Raw genomic sequence first — 12,832 nt, forward strand, 5'->3', positions numbered from 1 at the left:
GTCCCCTGCATCGGCAGGCGGACTCTCAACCACTGCGCCAACAGGGAAGCCCTAGCCCATGTTTTATAATAGCTATAAATGGAGTTTAACCTTTAAAAATTGTGAATCACTGTATTGTACACCTGTAACATATTATACAACAACTGTACATCAATAAAAAATGTGACTAACCTAAAATAATGAGACATTTCAAATAGTCATCATTATGAAGAATAAAATTTTTGTACTTTTCTGTTTGTGAAGGAAAAAACTGAAAAAAATAAAAATTCTAGAAACATTCTTAAAGTGTTAAAGTGTGCATCTCACACACATGTTTTTTAGTTTTGGTTGGGGGGGAATTGTTGAAGAATGAATATTTAGGGAGACAAGTTGGGTTGCTTTATCTACTGTGTTGAAATTTTTTCTAGAATGTAAATCTCCTTTTCTGCCCTAGTTAGTAATATCTTAATGGCTGTTTCGGGGTCTTGTACTCTTGTAGTTTGGAAGTCAGTTTGAATGCATTTTAGCATTGAAACCTTAAGTAATGTAGGAAATTGGATAGAACACACATTCCTAAGCTTTTAGTTAATTTTGGAAATAAAGCTTAAGGACTAGTGTACCTTTCTGTGACTTGTCTCTTGAGCAATTGCTGAGCTTAATGCTATATCTTGTCTCTTACTAGGCTGAAACCTCCTTGGGGGCAGGGCAGGGACTTATTTTGTGTAATTTGTATCAAGTATATAAGGAGAAATCAAAGGTTATTTATTAAATAATCAGTCCTCAGTTTAAGTCCATTAGGGTGTATTGTAAAGATTGAAATTATTGTCAGTTTGTAACATTGTTTAAGCAAAACTGATTACAAGATAATACATTTTAGAAACGTAGAAAATTACTAAGTTTTAAAAAATTACTAATTATTTAGAAAAGTAAGTCATTACTCAGAGATTACCTTACATTTTGGAATTACACTGAAACATTTTCTTTTGTTAATAGTATACGGCCCAGAAATATGTTTTAATAGGGATATCACTTTCTTTTTCTAAGTGTAAAAATAAATTTATATTGATATGCAGTCAAGGACTTTCTTTGCCTTTTTTCTCTATTAAAACTTTTAGTTTTAAACTTCGCTACACAGTGATGGGAGAAAGATCAGAGCTGCCTTGGGGTAGTTATTTGGCTTGAACCATGAAGAACAAGACTTAGGACTTGGGAGTTTTCTGGTCGTCTAGTGGTTAGGACTCGGCGCTTTCACTGCCAGGCCTGGGTTCAATCCTTGGTCAGGCAACTGAGATCCCACAAGCTGTGTAGTCGCAGCCAAAATTAAAAAAAAAAAAGTTAGGACTTGTTCTGATATTGTGATTGATTTTGAGGTGAATTGAAACAGGTTGTTATCCAGTTTTTATATCTTTTTTTTTTTTTTTGGCGATATGCGGGGCCTCTCACTGTTGTGGCCTCTCCCGTCGCGGAGCACAGGCTCCGGACGCGCAGGCCCAGCGGCCATGGCTTACGGGCCCAGCCGCTCCGCGGCATGTGGGATCCTCCCGGACCGGGGCACGAACCCGTGTTCCCCTCATCGGCAGGCGGACTCCCAACCACTGCGCCACCAGGGAAGCCCCAGTTTTTATATCTTTTATGCATGATTTTAAAAAGTTAAAAACATTGAATAAGCTAAATGTGTATGTGTGGCAAATTGTACAGAAGATTGTACAGTGAAATGATTAATTTCTATCTGCTCCCTAAACAGTTTCTCTTTTTAAATTGAACTGTAGTTGATTTACAGTGTTGTGTTAGTTTCAGGGTACAGCAAAGTGATTGTTATACATTCTTTATATATTATTCTTTTTCAGATTCTTTTCCAATACAGGTTATTACAAGATATTGAGTATATATAGTTCCCTGTGTTCTACAGTAGGTTCTTGTTGGTTATCTATTTTATATGTAGTAGTGTGTATCTGATAATCCCAAACTCCTAATTTATCCCTCTCTCCCCTTCCCCTTTGTTAACCATAAGTTTGTTTTCTATGTCTGTGAGTCTGTTTCTGTTTTGTTTTTGGCCGTGTCATGGGGCTTGTGGGAATCTTAGTTCCCTGACCAGGGATCAAACCCAAGCCTGGCAATGAAAGCGCTGAGTCCTAACCACTGGACCGCCAGGGAATTGCCTGTTTCTGTTTTGTAAATAAGTTCATTTGTATCATTTTTTAAGATTCCATGTGTAAGTGATATCATATGATATTTGTCTTTCTCTGACTTACTTCATTTAGTATGATCGTCTCTAGGTCCATCCATGTTGCTGCAAATGGCATTATTTCATTCTTTTTTATGGCTGAGAAGTATCCCACTGTATATATATACCACATCTTCTTTATCCATTCATCTATCAGTGGACATTTAGGTGCTTCTGTGTCTTGGCTATTGTAAATAGTGCTGCTATGAACATTAGGGTACATGTATCTTTTCTAATTAGTTTTCTTCTTTTCCGGATATATGCCCAGGAGTGGGATTGCTGGGTCATATGGTAGCTCTATTTTTAGTTTTTTAAGAAACCTCCATACTGGTCTCCAAAGAGTTTCTTAATGTGGCTCCCCCAGATATAATTAGTTGCCAGTTTCACCTACTTTGTAAATTGCCAGCTGCTGAAGTAGAGGAGTCTTACAGTTTTGCCCCATTCTCTTTGGGAACCTCTTCTGTCCCACTCTCAGTCCAAGTAATTCCAGTGGTCTAAACTGATCTCCAGGTGGAGAGAAGCATGAGCAAAAGCAAAAGATATAGGGACTTCCCTGGGGGTCCAGTGGTTAAGACTCCACGCTTCCACTGCAGGGGGCGCGGGTTCAATCCCTGGTCCAGGAACTAAGATCCCACATGCTGCGCGGTTTGGCCAAAAAAAAAAAGGAGAAAAAGCCAAAGATATAAAATGTCAGGTGTACAGTAGGGTAGGGAGGGGAAGAAAGGAAAACCTGAGGTCAGATTGTACAGTGACTTAAATGATAGACTAAGTCTGGATTTTATCCAATAGGTAGTCAGGAGTTAATAAACATTTCCAAACAAGGGAGGAATTTTAGATTTATAATTAATTCCCTATTCCTTCCAACCCTAATTCTCAAACCTTACTTTTTCTTCTTTGAAATCTCTTAACCTATCCTTCCTTTCCCATTCTTACTCATTCCACTGCCATAATCCAGTCCTTATTACATCAGACTGAGATGGTTGCCATAGTTGACAAAAAATGGTTTCTCTACTTTGAGTCCTTTGTCCTGCAGCCCATTCTGGACATCACTATCAGATTAATGTTACTTAGAGCTTCACTTTGATCAGGTCTTTCTCCTGCTCATAAACTTTTAATGTCTCCTTATTTTTGACAGAGTAAGATCCAGACTTCTTAGCCTGTCATTCAAGCCATTCCAATAATTAACCCAGTCTACCTTTTAAGCCTTATTCTTTCCCTTGATTCTAGAGAACTTGGAATGTTCCGTTTTATTCTCTCATATATCTTGCCCCTTTCATTTTAAAATTTTGTCTTTATTTCTTCCTCCTGGGTTATCCTTTCTCTAGTCACTGGTTAAAAACCGTACCATCCTTAGAGTTCAGTTAAAGTTATACCTCCCTTGTACAGCTTCTTCAAATTATTTAGAAGCTAGTTTTAGTTCTTTCCTCTGAAATCTCAGAACTCCTTGTACTTAAGGCACTTAATGCTTTCTGCTATGCTTGTTTGTCTTAACTGCCTTGCTAGATGATGTAACTTAGTTATGGTGTTTATTTTCTACACACAGTACCTTCATATACTTGTGTGCTTGACAAATATTTGTTCTGTTAATTGCACTTTCCTATTTTGGACTGTCTTTTGTGCTGGCTATAAATGTTTTGGTAGTTCATTTTAGCACTAATTGTTTAGCACTAATTTGATAGTAGTTGTTTTATGTTTCTTAGTCATGGCTTCTCAACTAGACTATAAGATTCTTAAGGGCAGGAAATATGTCTAATCTGTACTTCCAGAATTCTTCCATACTGTATACATAATGTTTTTCATTTTTCAAAATAGTGCTGAGATGCTCCTGTCTGGCATGAAATACTGGACAACTGATTATTGGACTTAGAGCTTTTTTAGTAACTGAAAAGAACTTAAAACATGTTTCTCAGAACCCTAAAAACACATACATTTGCATGAAAAAGAAATAAACACAAATATAGAATTTCTATAGCTTTAGATTTAGGTTCTATTGTAAGGAAACAGAGGTTCAAGTAGCCCCTCCCTTTTTGGGGTGCAAACACAATATGATACCCTTTTCTATAATTTAAATTTTCCTCTGTTCAAATAATCAAAAGCTTATCTACTTGAAATAGTTTTATAGAAATTATTCTGAGATGAGTGCCTTTTTCTGTGTTTGAAATCTGAATTTGATGAGATAATTGGTTTTATGACAACTCTGTGTGTGTGTTTACAATTTGTCATAATGTGTCCTTTACAGTTGCCACCTAGTGTAGTTGATTTTTTTTTTTGAGGGGAAGTGTGTATTATTTTGAGAATTATGTTTATATACTAATGGCAATTGTGTTTAATAATAGTGTGTATTCTTGTGTCTTAGTAATTTTTTCCTTAAAATCACAGAAAAATCAGTACCTTCCATTTTTCAGTATTATGCTAATCATCTTGGAGTATTTGAACGTTAAATACATAAATAAAATAAATGAAAACATAAACACATAAGGACCTGTGGCAAAAATATGCTTGTGTGCCTGTCCGGTTTTATAACAGATGTTAATATGGAATCAAATTGCAAGTATTGTCTGCTTTTGAAGTGGAATTTGGCAGTTTGTGTTCAATTCAGAGGCTTTCAAACAAGGCAGAAAACAAAAGGAGAAACAATTTGTTACTTATAATAATTTAGATTAAAAATAAGTAACTCTTGGCTCTTTTATTGTTTTTAAAAACTGCAGATATATTCTCTACTTTATAATGCAGATTTTTGAAGTGTAAATTATTTAAAAATCCAGAAAGTACAATAGTATATGTTAAACATTTTAATTTTCATTGTTTTTCAGTTACACAAGTATTATAAGTCTACATGCTCACTGTAAAAATTTCAAACAGTATAGAAGTATATAGAGTAAGAAGTGTAGGTTCCTCCTCGTACCTTGTCTTATTCTCTTCCCAGAAGTAACTACTGTTCATAGTTTAGTGTATGTATAAGTTTTCTAGATTTGCCCTATGCATTTGGCTTATACACACTCACATAGTATTTTTTTCCTTAATAAAACATGGATATAGAATCATACTGTACCAAGTGTTCTATCACTTTCTTTTTTCACTTAATTTATCTTGAAGTTATTCTTTTTTAACCATAGAATAGATAATATAAAATAGTAGGCAAAAATACTGGCAGTAATTAAAAGTAGAGGGTACTTGTCTTCTATTGCTGAATACTTAGGTGGTTTCTTTTTAGCTGTTATAGTTACCCAGTGAACATTCTTGTGTGTGCATCTTTTTTTTTTTTTTTTTTTTTTTTTTGCGAGCATTGCGCAGCTTGTGGGATCTCAATTCCCCCACCAGGGATCGAACCCGGGCCCTCGGCAGTGAAAGCCTGGAGTCCTAACCACTGGACCGTCAGGGAATTCCCTTGTGAGTGCATCTTTTGGTTCATATTTTAGTATGTCAACAGAATATATTCCTAGAATTGCTGAGTTAGGATAATTGTATTTTTAAAAAATATTTATTTGGCTGCGCCAGGTCTTAGTTGCGGCACTCAGGATCTTCGTTGTGGCGCTCAGGATCTTCATTGCGGCATGCCGGTTCTTTAGTTGCAGCATGTGGGATCTTTAGTTGCAGTATGCGGGATCTTTTTTTAGTTGTGGCATGCAAGCTCTTAGTTGAGGCATGTGGGATATAGTTCCCTGACCAGGGATCGAACCTGGGTCCCTTGCATTGGAAGCTTGGAGTCTTAGCCACTGGACCACCAGGGAAGTCCCAGGATAATTGTATTTTTTTTTTTTTTTTTTTTTTTGTGGTACGCGGGCCTCTCACTGTTGTGGCCTCTCCCGTTGCGGAGCACAGGCTCCGGACGCGCAGGCTCAGCGGCCATGGCTCACGGGCCCAGCCGCTCCGTGGCATGTGGGATCTTCCCGGACCGGGGCACGAACCCGTGTCCCCTGCATTGGCAGGCAGACTCTCAACCACTGCGCCACCAGGGAAGCCCGATAATTGTATTTTGATTGCTGTCAGATACTGCAAAATTGCTTTACAAAAAGGAGGAATTAATTTACATTCATAGCCATGCACAGTAAAAAAAAAAAAAAAAAAGTCTGTTTCTTTATAATCCTGAAAATACTGAGTTTTAACAGATCTTTAAAATTTTTGCCAGTTCAGTGGGTTAAAAATGTTACCATAATGTTTGTTTCAAGTTTAATCTCTTTGGTTCTTAGTGTGGTAATCATATTTTCATATTCTTATTTGCCATTTCTACTTCTGTGAATTCCATGTTTATACTGTTTTAACCATTTTTCTATTTTGTCTGACAGTTTTCTAAGTGATTTGTAGAAGCTCTTTATATGTTCTGGATATTAGTCCTCTGTTAAATTCTATATTTATTTTTTTCTGTCATTTCTCTTTTAACTTTGTTTTATGGTAACTTTTGCCATACAGAAGTTTTAAAATGGTTACTTTTTGTGATGAGATTCAAATTTAATATTGCATAAAGATCAGATCTGGCATTATATGGAACTGACATTATTATACTAGGTTTTAACTTTTTAAGAAAAGTTTGATAAACCTTAACTGATCATAGTTTCATTTCATTTTCTTGCTGTTACTATAACATGGACATTTATTGATTGATTGCCACGCTGCGCGGCTTGTGGGATATTAGTTCCCCGGCCAGGGATTGAACGCGGGCCCCCTGCAGTGGAAGCAAGGAGTCCTAACCACTGGACCCTGGCATGGACTTTTAAAAATCATCCTTCTAGGGCTTCCCTGGTGGCGCAGTGGTTGAGAGTCCGCCTGCCGATGCAGGGGACACGGGTTCGTGCCCCGGTCCGGGAAGATCCCACATGCCACGGAGTGGCTGGGCCCGTGAGCCATGGCCGCTGAGCCTGCGCATCTGGAGCCTGTGCTCCGCAACAGGAGAGGCCACAATGGTGAGAGGCCCGTGTACCGCAAAAAAAAAAAAAAAAAATTATCCTTCTAGGTATAAAGTTGCATACAGGCTTCTTTTGTTCCTAATTTTAAATAATAAGGACAGTAATTTAAATAGTTGGATTATGTCAGATGATATTGAAATGATTCAAGTCTTAGAGGGCAGTAATTTCTATCTGTATAGCTTTTTTTTTAAAGTTTTTTTCCACAGAGTTGATTTCATTGAGAATTTATGCTTTTTTCTGAGAAAAGAAAGCCTAGAAGACGTGTTTGTTTTTTGTGGAAAAAAACAGGAAAAAGAAAGTGAAATCTCGTATCACTTTGGTCTGAAAGCTCTTTCTCTTTTATTTTTTAAATTTATTTTTTATTGAAGTATAGTTAATTTACATTGTTTCTGGTGTACATCTTTTCTGTTTTAATATGCATATCATTATGTACTTGAACAAGAGATTCTACACATACACAAATAGAACTTGTGACTCTTCAACAATTTTGAGCATATTTTCTGTGAAGGTACTCTGGGGGAGATTCTGTCCTTAAATGATTAGCAACTAATTCTAGTCATGTTTAACCCCTCTCAAAATATGAAATAATTGAAACTAAAAAAATAACAAAATTCATCTTGACCAAGTAGATTTTTCCCAAGATTGTAAGGGTGATTTAACTATAGAAAACATGTTAAGTGATCACCACATTAACAGAATAGGAAAAGCATATGTTCATCTTAATTGATGTAGGAACAAATTTTAGTACCCATTTATGTTAAAAATTGCTTGTTAGCACATTTAGAAGAAACTTACTTAACTTGGTAATGGATTATCTACTAAACTCTTTTTTTCTTTTTTTTTTTTTTTTGCGGTACGCGGGCCTCTCACTGCTGTGGCCTCTCCCGTTGCAGAGCACAGGCTCCAGACGTGCAGGCTTAGCGGCCATGGCTCACGGGACCAGCCGCTCCGCGGCATGTGGGATCCTCCCGGACTGGGGCACGAACCCGCGTCCCCTGCATCAGCAGGCGGACTCTCAACCACTGCACCACCAGGGAAGCCCATTATCTACTAAACTCTTAAAGGAAAAATCACATTGAATGATTAATGATAGAATTATTTGCTTTAAGATAAGGAATCAGAGCAGAAAGTCCAGTATTACCGTTTTTTATTCATCATTGAACTGGCAGTCACAGGCAGTACTTTATAAGACGAGAACAAATATAAGAATTAGGAAGGAAGACATAAAATCACATATGACATAAAAATCTAGTGTTAAGGATACTACCCTGGGATTAATGATCACCACATTTGAGGGTAGACCTAAAGGAGCCGATAAGAGTTAATCTAATCTCTAGATTAGCGCTAATCTAATTTTTAATGTAAAAGTGGTAAACGTATTTCTGCTAACTGTATTTGACAGTTTGAAGTTTTTCTTCTACTTTTAATAAACCATCAAAGTTGTTGGCCTCATTTTGGGAATAAAGTACCAGTGAGTCTTTGTGTCTAGGAGGATGGTCATTTTTTTTTATATAAATATATTTTTTAATTTATTTAATTTATTTTTATTTTTGGCTGCATTGGGTCTTTGTTGCCGCGTGTGGGCTTTTCTCTATTTGCGGCGAGCGGGGGCTACTCTTCGATGCGGTGCGTGGGCTTCTCATTGCGGTGGATTCTCTTGTTGCAGAGCACAGGCTCTAGGCGCGCGGGCTTCAGTACTTGTGGCACAAGGGCTCAGTAGTTGTGGCTCGTGGGCTCTAGAGCTCAGGCTCAGTTGTTGTGGCGCATGGGCTTAGTTGCTCCACGGCATGTGGGATCTTCCTGGACCAGGGTTTGAACCCGTGTCCCCTGCATTGGCAGGCAGATTCGTAGCCACTGCGCCACCAGGGAAGCCCGAGGATGGTCATTTTTAGTGTTAACAGAGCAAGCTGCAAATAATCTCTGAGAGTTACTTTAGAGTTCACTTTGAGAGTTAGAGTTATGCTTCCTTGACAAAAAAGATTTTACATGATGATATTCACCAGTAATTGGTGAATTTGCAGTTATTTATCATTCGATTCTGAGATAAATTATCCTCATTGCCTGTGGATATTCGTTAATTCATTCTACCACTGTTAACTATTCAGAGTCAAAAATAAGGTTCTGAATTTGGTATTGTGGCTATATGGATGGGTGGAAGGATGAATGAGACAGTCTCTCTTCTTACAGGGAGATCAGTTGATAGCTGCAGCGATAAAAATTATGTAAAACAGATGTTTCATTCGTTCTGTTCTGTAAAGGGATGTGTGTCAGATATATTATGGGGAAAATAGTGAAGTAATTGGGGCTATTTTTGGGTTTTCTATTCTATTCCATCAGTCTGTTAATGCACCAATACCCATGTCTATTTATGTGTTAGTGGTTTTAATTATAGAGGTTTTGTAGTTTGTTTCAGTATCTGGTAGGTCTAGGTCTCTCCTTTCCCCCATAGCTTTTCCTCTCAATATTCTTTCGTGATATTTTCATGTATACTTAGCTACCAATTTTCCCAGAAAATGATTGTTAGTATTTTTATTGGATTTTCATTAAATTCATAAGTTAACAGAGTTGATACTTTGATGATATTGAGTAAAATGTTCTAATCAAGAGCAAGGGATTTAATTGTATTTCATAGATTACACTTAATTGTGACCAGAGAGTGTACTATTTCTACTTTATGGAACTTTTTGATTTTTTTTTTTTTTTGGTGGGGGCGCTCCTAATATACATCAAGAATTTAAAAATTCTTTACCTAAATCATCTCATTTAATTTTCAAAGTAATTCTGTGAAGTAGGTGGGTACAAATATTGCTGTCATATCATCATCAGAAAACACTGACCTCAGAGAGGTTAATTAATTTGTCCAAGGGTACAAAGCTAGTAAGTATAGGGGAATTTGAATTCGAACACAGAGGTGTTTTACTCTCCGCTCTGTGTTATACTGTCTTCTTAAATTGTTCAGATCTCTTGACAGAGAGCTCTGGAGGCCTTTGAACAGGCTTTTGTTTGTTTGTTTGTTTGTTTGTTTTTCCCCTAAGCAGTTCCTTTTTGTCCCACTTTTCCCTTCAGCTTTAAAAAAAAAAAAAGGGAGACACAAGCATTTGTAACTTCCTTGAGAACCAAGTTTTCGGTCAAGTAGGCTGAGTGTTTTGAATTAAGAGAAGTTTGGTTTTTTCCTGCCCATCTCTCTTTTCAACAGCTGACTGATTGTAAGTCAACTGGAGATTCATTTCATTTATTTGGCAGACGTTCCCTGGGAGGGTTGATATTAGGAGAGTGTGGGGGCCTGGTGGATTATTAACCATGTGCTGTGGATTACACAGCATACTTTGGCCATTCTGCCTTCAGACGTCTGAGCTAATGGAGAAATTGGTGATTAATGTGCCAAAACTTAAGTCAAAATTTAGGGAAATTGAAAGTGTTGCCTTTTTTCCCTTTTTAAACAGAGAGGCTTAGGGTGGTTAATAGATGATGAGAGGCATATGATAGTAAAGTACAGCTTCACTGGTGATCTTCTCTAAACCTTCATTGTCTTCTGTAGAATGAGAATAATATTATTAATCCAGAGAATTTAATGAACTAATACATATAAAGTGCTTATAAATAGTAAGTGCCTGAGAAATAGTAAGCACTCAATGAGTATTATTATTGTGTGAGTACTTTTTTACACCCAATAAACATGGTGTAAAAATGAGAAATGAGTTCAAAAGTAGAATTTAGGATCTTGTCACATTTCTTTGGTGTTTTTTTTGTTTGTTTTTGGAGCGTATTGGTTAAATGCTTTTTGTGAAAGAGTAGATCATAGGGGCTTGGGCTCCTCATCAGTCAAGGCCAGTTAATTTTCCTTTTGGGATGTGGAACTCTGCCCTCTCAAGTACCCTTTTCCACTTCTTTCAGAATTTAAATATCCACATGTGCCTCTCATACTAAAAAGTCCTTCTTCAACCCATCTCTTTTACCTCCTGTATTTCTTCTTTTCAAGTCTGACTTTAAGAGGCATCCACTCTCACTTTTATCCTTGTTTCTCACCTTTCATTTATGTGCTAATCCAGTTTTTGCCCAGTGCTCTTCCAAAGCAGTTATTGGTGAAGATAATGGTGCCCTAATTGATAAAATGAATGGAGACTTTTCTGTCTTACTTTTCTTGACTTCACTACTTCATTTAACTAGTAGTTGCTTTTTAAAGATACCATAGAGTTAGTTGAGTGCTGGCCTCAGGGGATGTTTTAAGTTCTCCCCAAAAGAAACTTGTTCTTTGTCAGTTTAGCTGATGAGAGGCAAACTCCGGGTAATTCTTATAGTTTTCTAAGGACAGTTTAAAAAACTGATTTGTGCTAAATTTATTTCAACTCTGGATGGACTATCACCTATTTTCTTTCCTCTGATGGTTGTCCTAGAGCCTTTTTTTTTTTGTAATATATGTTAGCATTCAACTTCAAAGCTATATATTTTATTTATTTTAAAAAATAAAATTTATTTTTAAAAATAAATTTATTTCATTTATTTTTGGCTGCATTGGGCCTTCGTTGTGGTGCGCGGGCTTCTCATTGCAGTGGCTTCTCTTGTTGTGGAGCACAGGCTCTAGGCGTGCGGGCTTCAGTAGTTGTGGCTTGCAGGCTCAGCAGTTGTGGCTCACAGGCTCTAGAGCGCAGGCTCAGTTGTGGCGCACAGGCTTCGTTGCTCCACAGCATGTGGGATCTTCCCGGACCAGGGCTCGAACCCATCTCCCCTGCGTTGGCAGGTGGATTCTTAACCACTGCGACACTAGGGCAGCCCTGTCTTAGAGCCTTTAAATAGAAACTTTTAGCTCTGACAGTATTAACAGGCACTTCTCCTGCCTTACTGCTTACACCAACCTGTTACACCTGTTTGCATGCGGTGACAAGAACTAATTTCTTGTGTCTTGGTAGATTAGTTTTCTGCACGTTTGCAGAGTAAGAGGCTTCCTTTCTTTTGTGGCATTTAATTTGAATGATATTATATATTTTTAGAAATTCCCAGTTGACTGATAATCTCTCAAATAAAGTGGTGTTCTACTTGATGCAGACATGAACACTCCTAAAACAAAACAAAACAAAAAACTCTTTTAGGATCTTTGCTAATCACTTAATCTGTATTAACTTTATATTCACCACCTAGGGGCAAAAGCAGGTGATTATTCCCTCCAGTCACCACAGGTGACTAGTCTTCCCTGTCATTAATTGTCTCCTTTTTTAAAACCACCTTGTTCACTGAGGTCAGATTTACAGCTAATCTTCATATTTTGAGAGCATTTCTGGATTCAAACTGTATATAGTCGAAAGACAAGTAGTTTCACGTCTCTCAGCTTGACACATGTTTAAAGTATAAAATAGCTCCTTCAAAGTTTGTTTTGTGATTTCTCAGGTCATTCTTCTAAACCGAACTAACACTTAGGGTTAATGTCCTTTTTTTTTTTTAAAGTAGCCCTTGAGTTGACTATTTTAATTAATTAATGGCTGCGTTGGGTCTTCGTTGCTGCACGCTGGCTTTCTCTAGTTGTGGGGAGCGGGGGCTACTCTTGGTTGCAGTGCATGGGCTTCTCATTGCGGTGGCTTCTCTTGTTGTGGAGCATAGGCTCTAGGCGCACGGGCTTCAGTAGTTGTGGCACACGGGCTCAGTAGTTGTGGATCGCAGGCTCTAGAGCACAGGCTCAGTAGCGCACGGGCTTAGTTGCTCCGTGGCATGTAGGATCTTCCCAGACCAGGGC

At 37.6% G+C, this 12,832-nt stretch overlaps 1 protein-coding gene across 2 annotated transcripts in view; it reads left to right on the forward strand.

Moving 5' to 3' along the window:
- The window catches only part of SMURF2 (SMAD specific E3 ubiquitin protein ligase 2), a 118,611-nt gene that overhangs the window by 25,788 nt on the left and 79,991 nt on the right, over positions 1 to 12,832 (forward strand). The window lies entirely within an intron of this gene.

This window comes from Orcinus orca, chromosome 19 (assembly GCF_937001465.1).
Source record: "Orcinus orca chromosome 19, mOrcOrc1.1, whole genome shotgun sequence".
Taxonomy (NCBI): Eukaryota; Metazoa; Chordata; class Mammalia; order Artiodactyla; family Delphinidae; genus Orcinus; species Orcinus orca.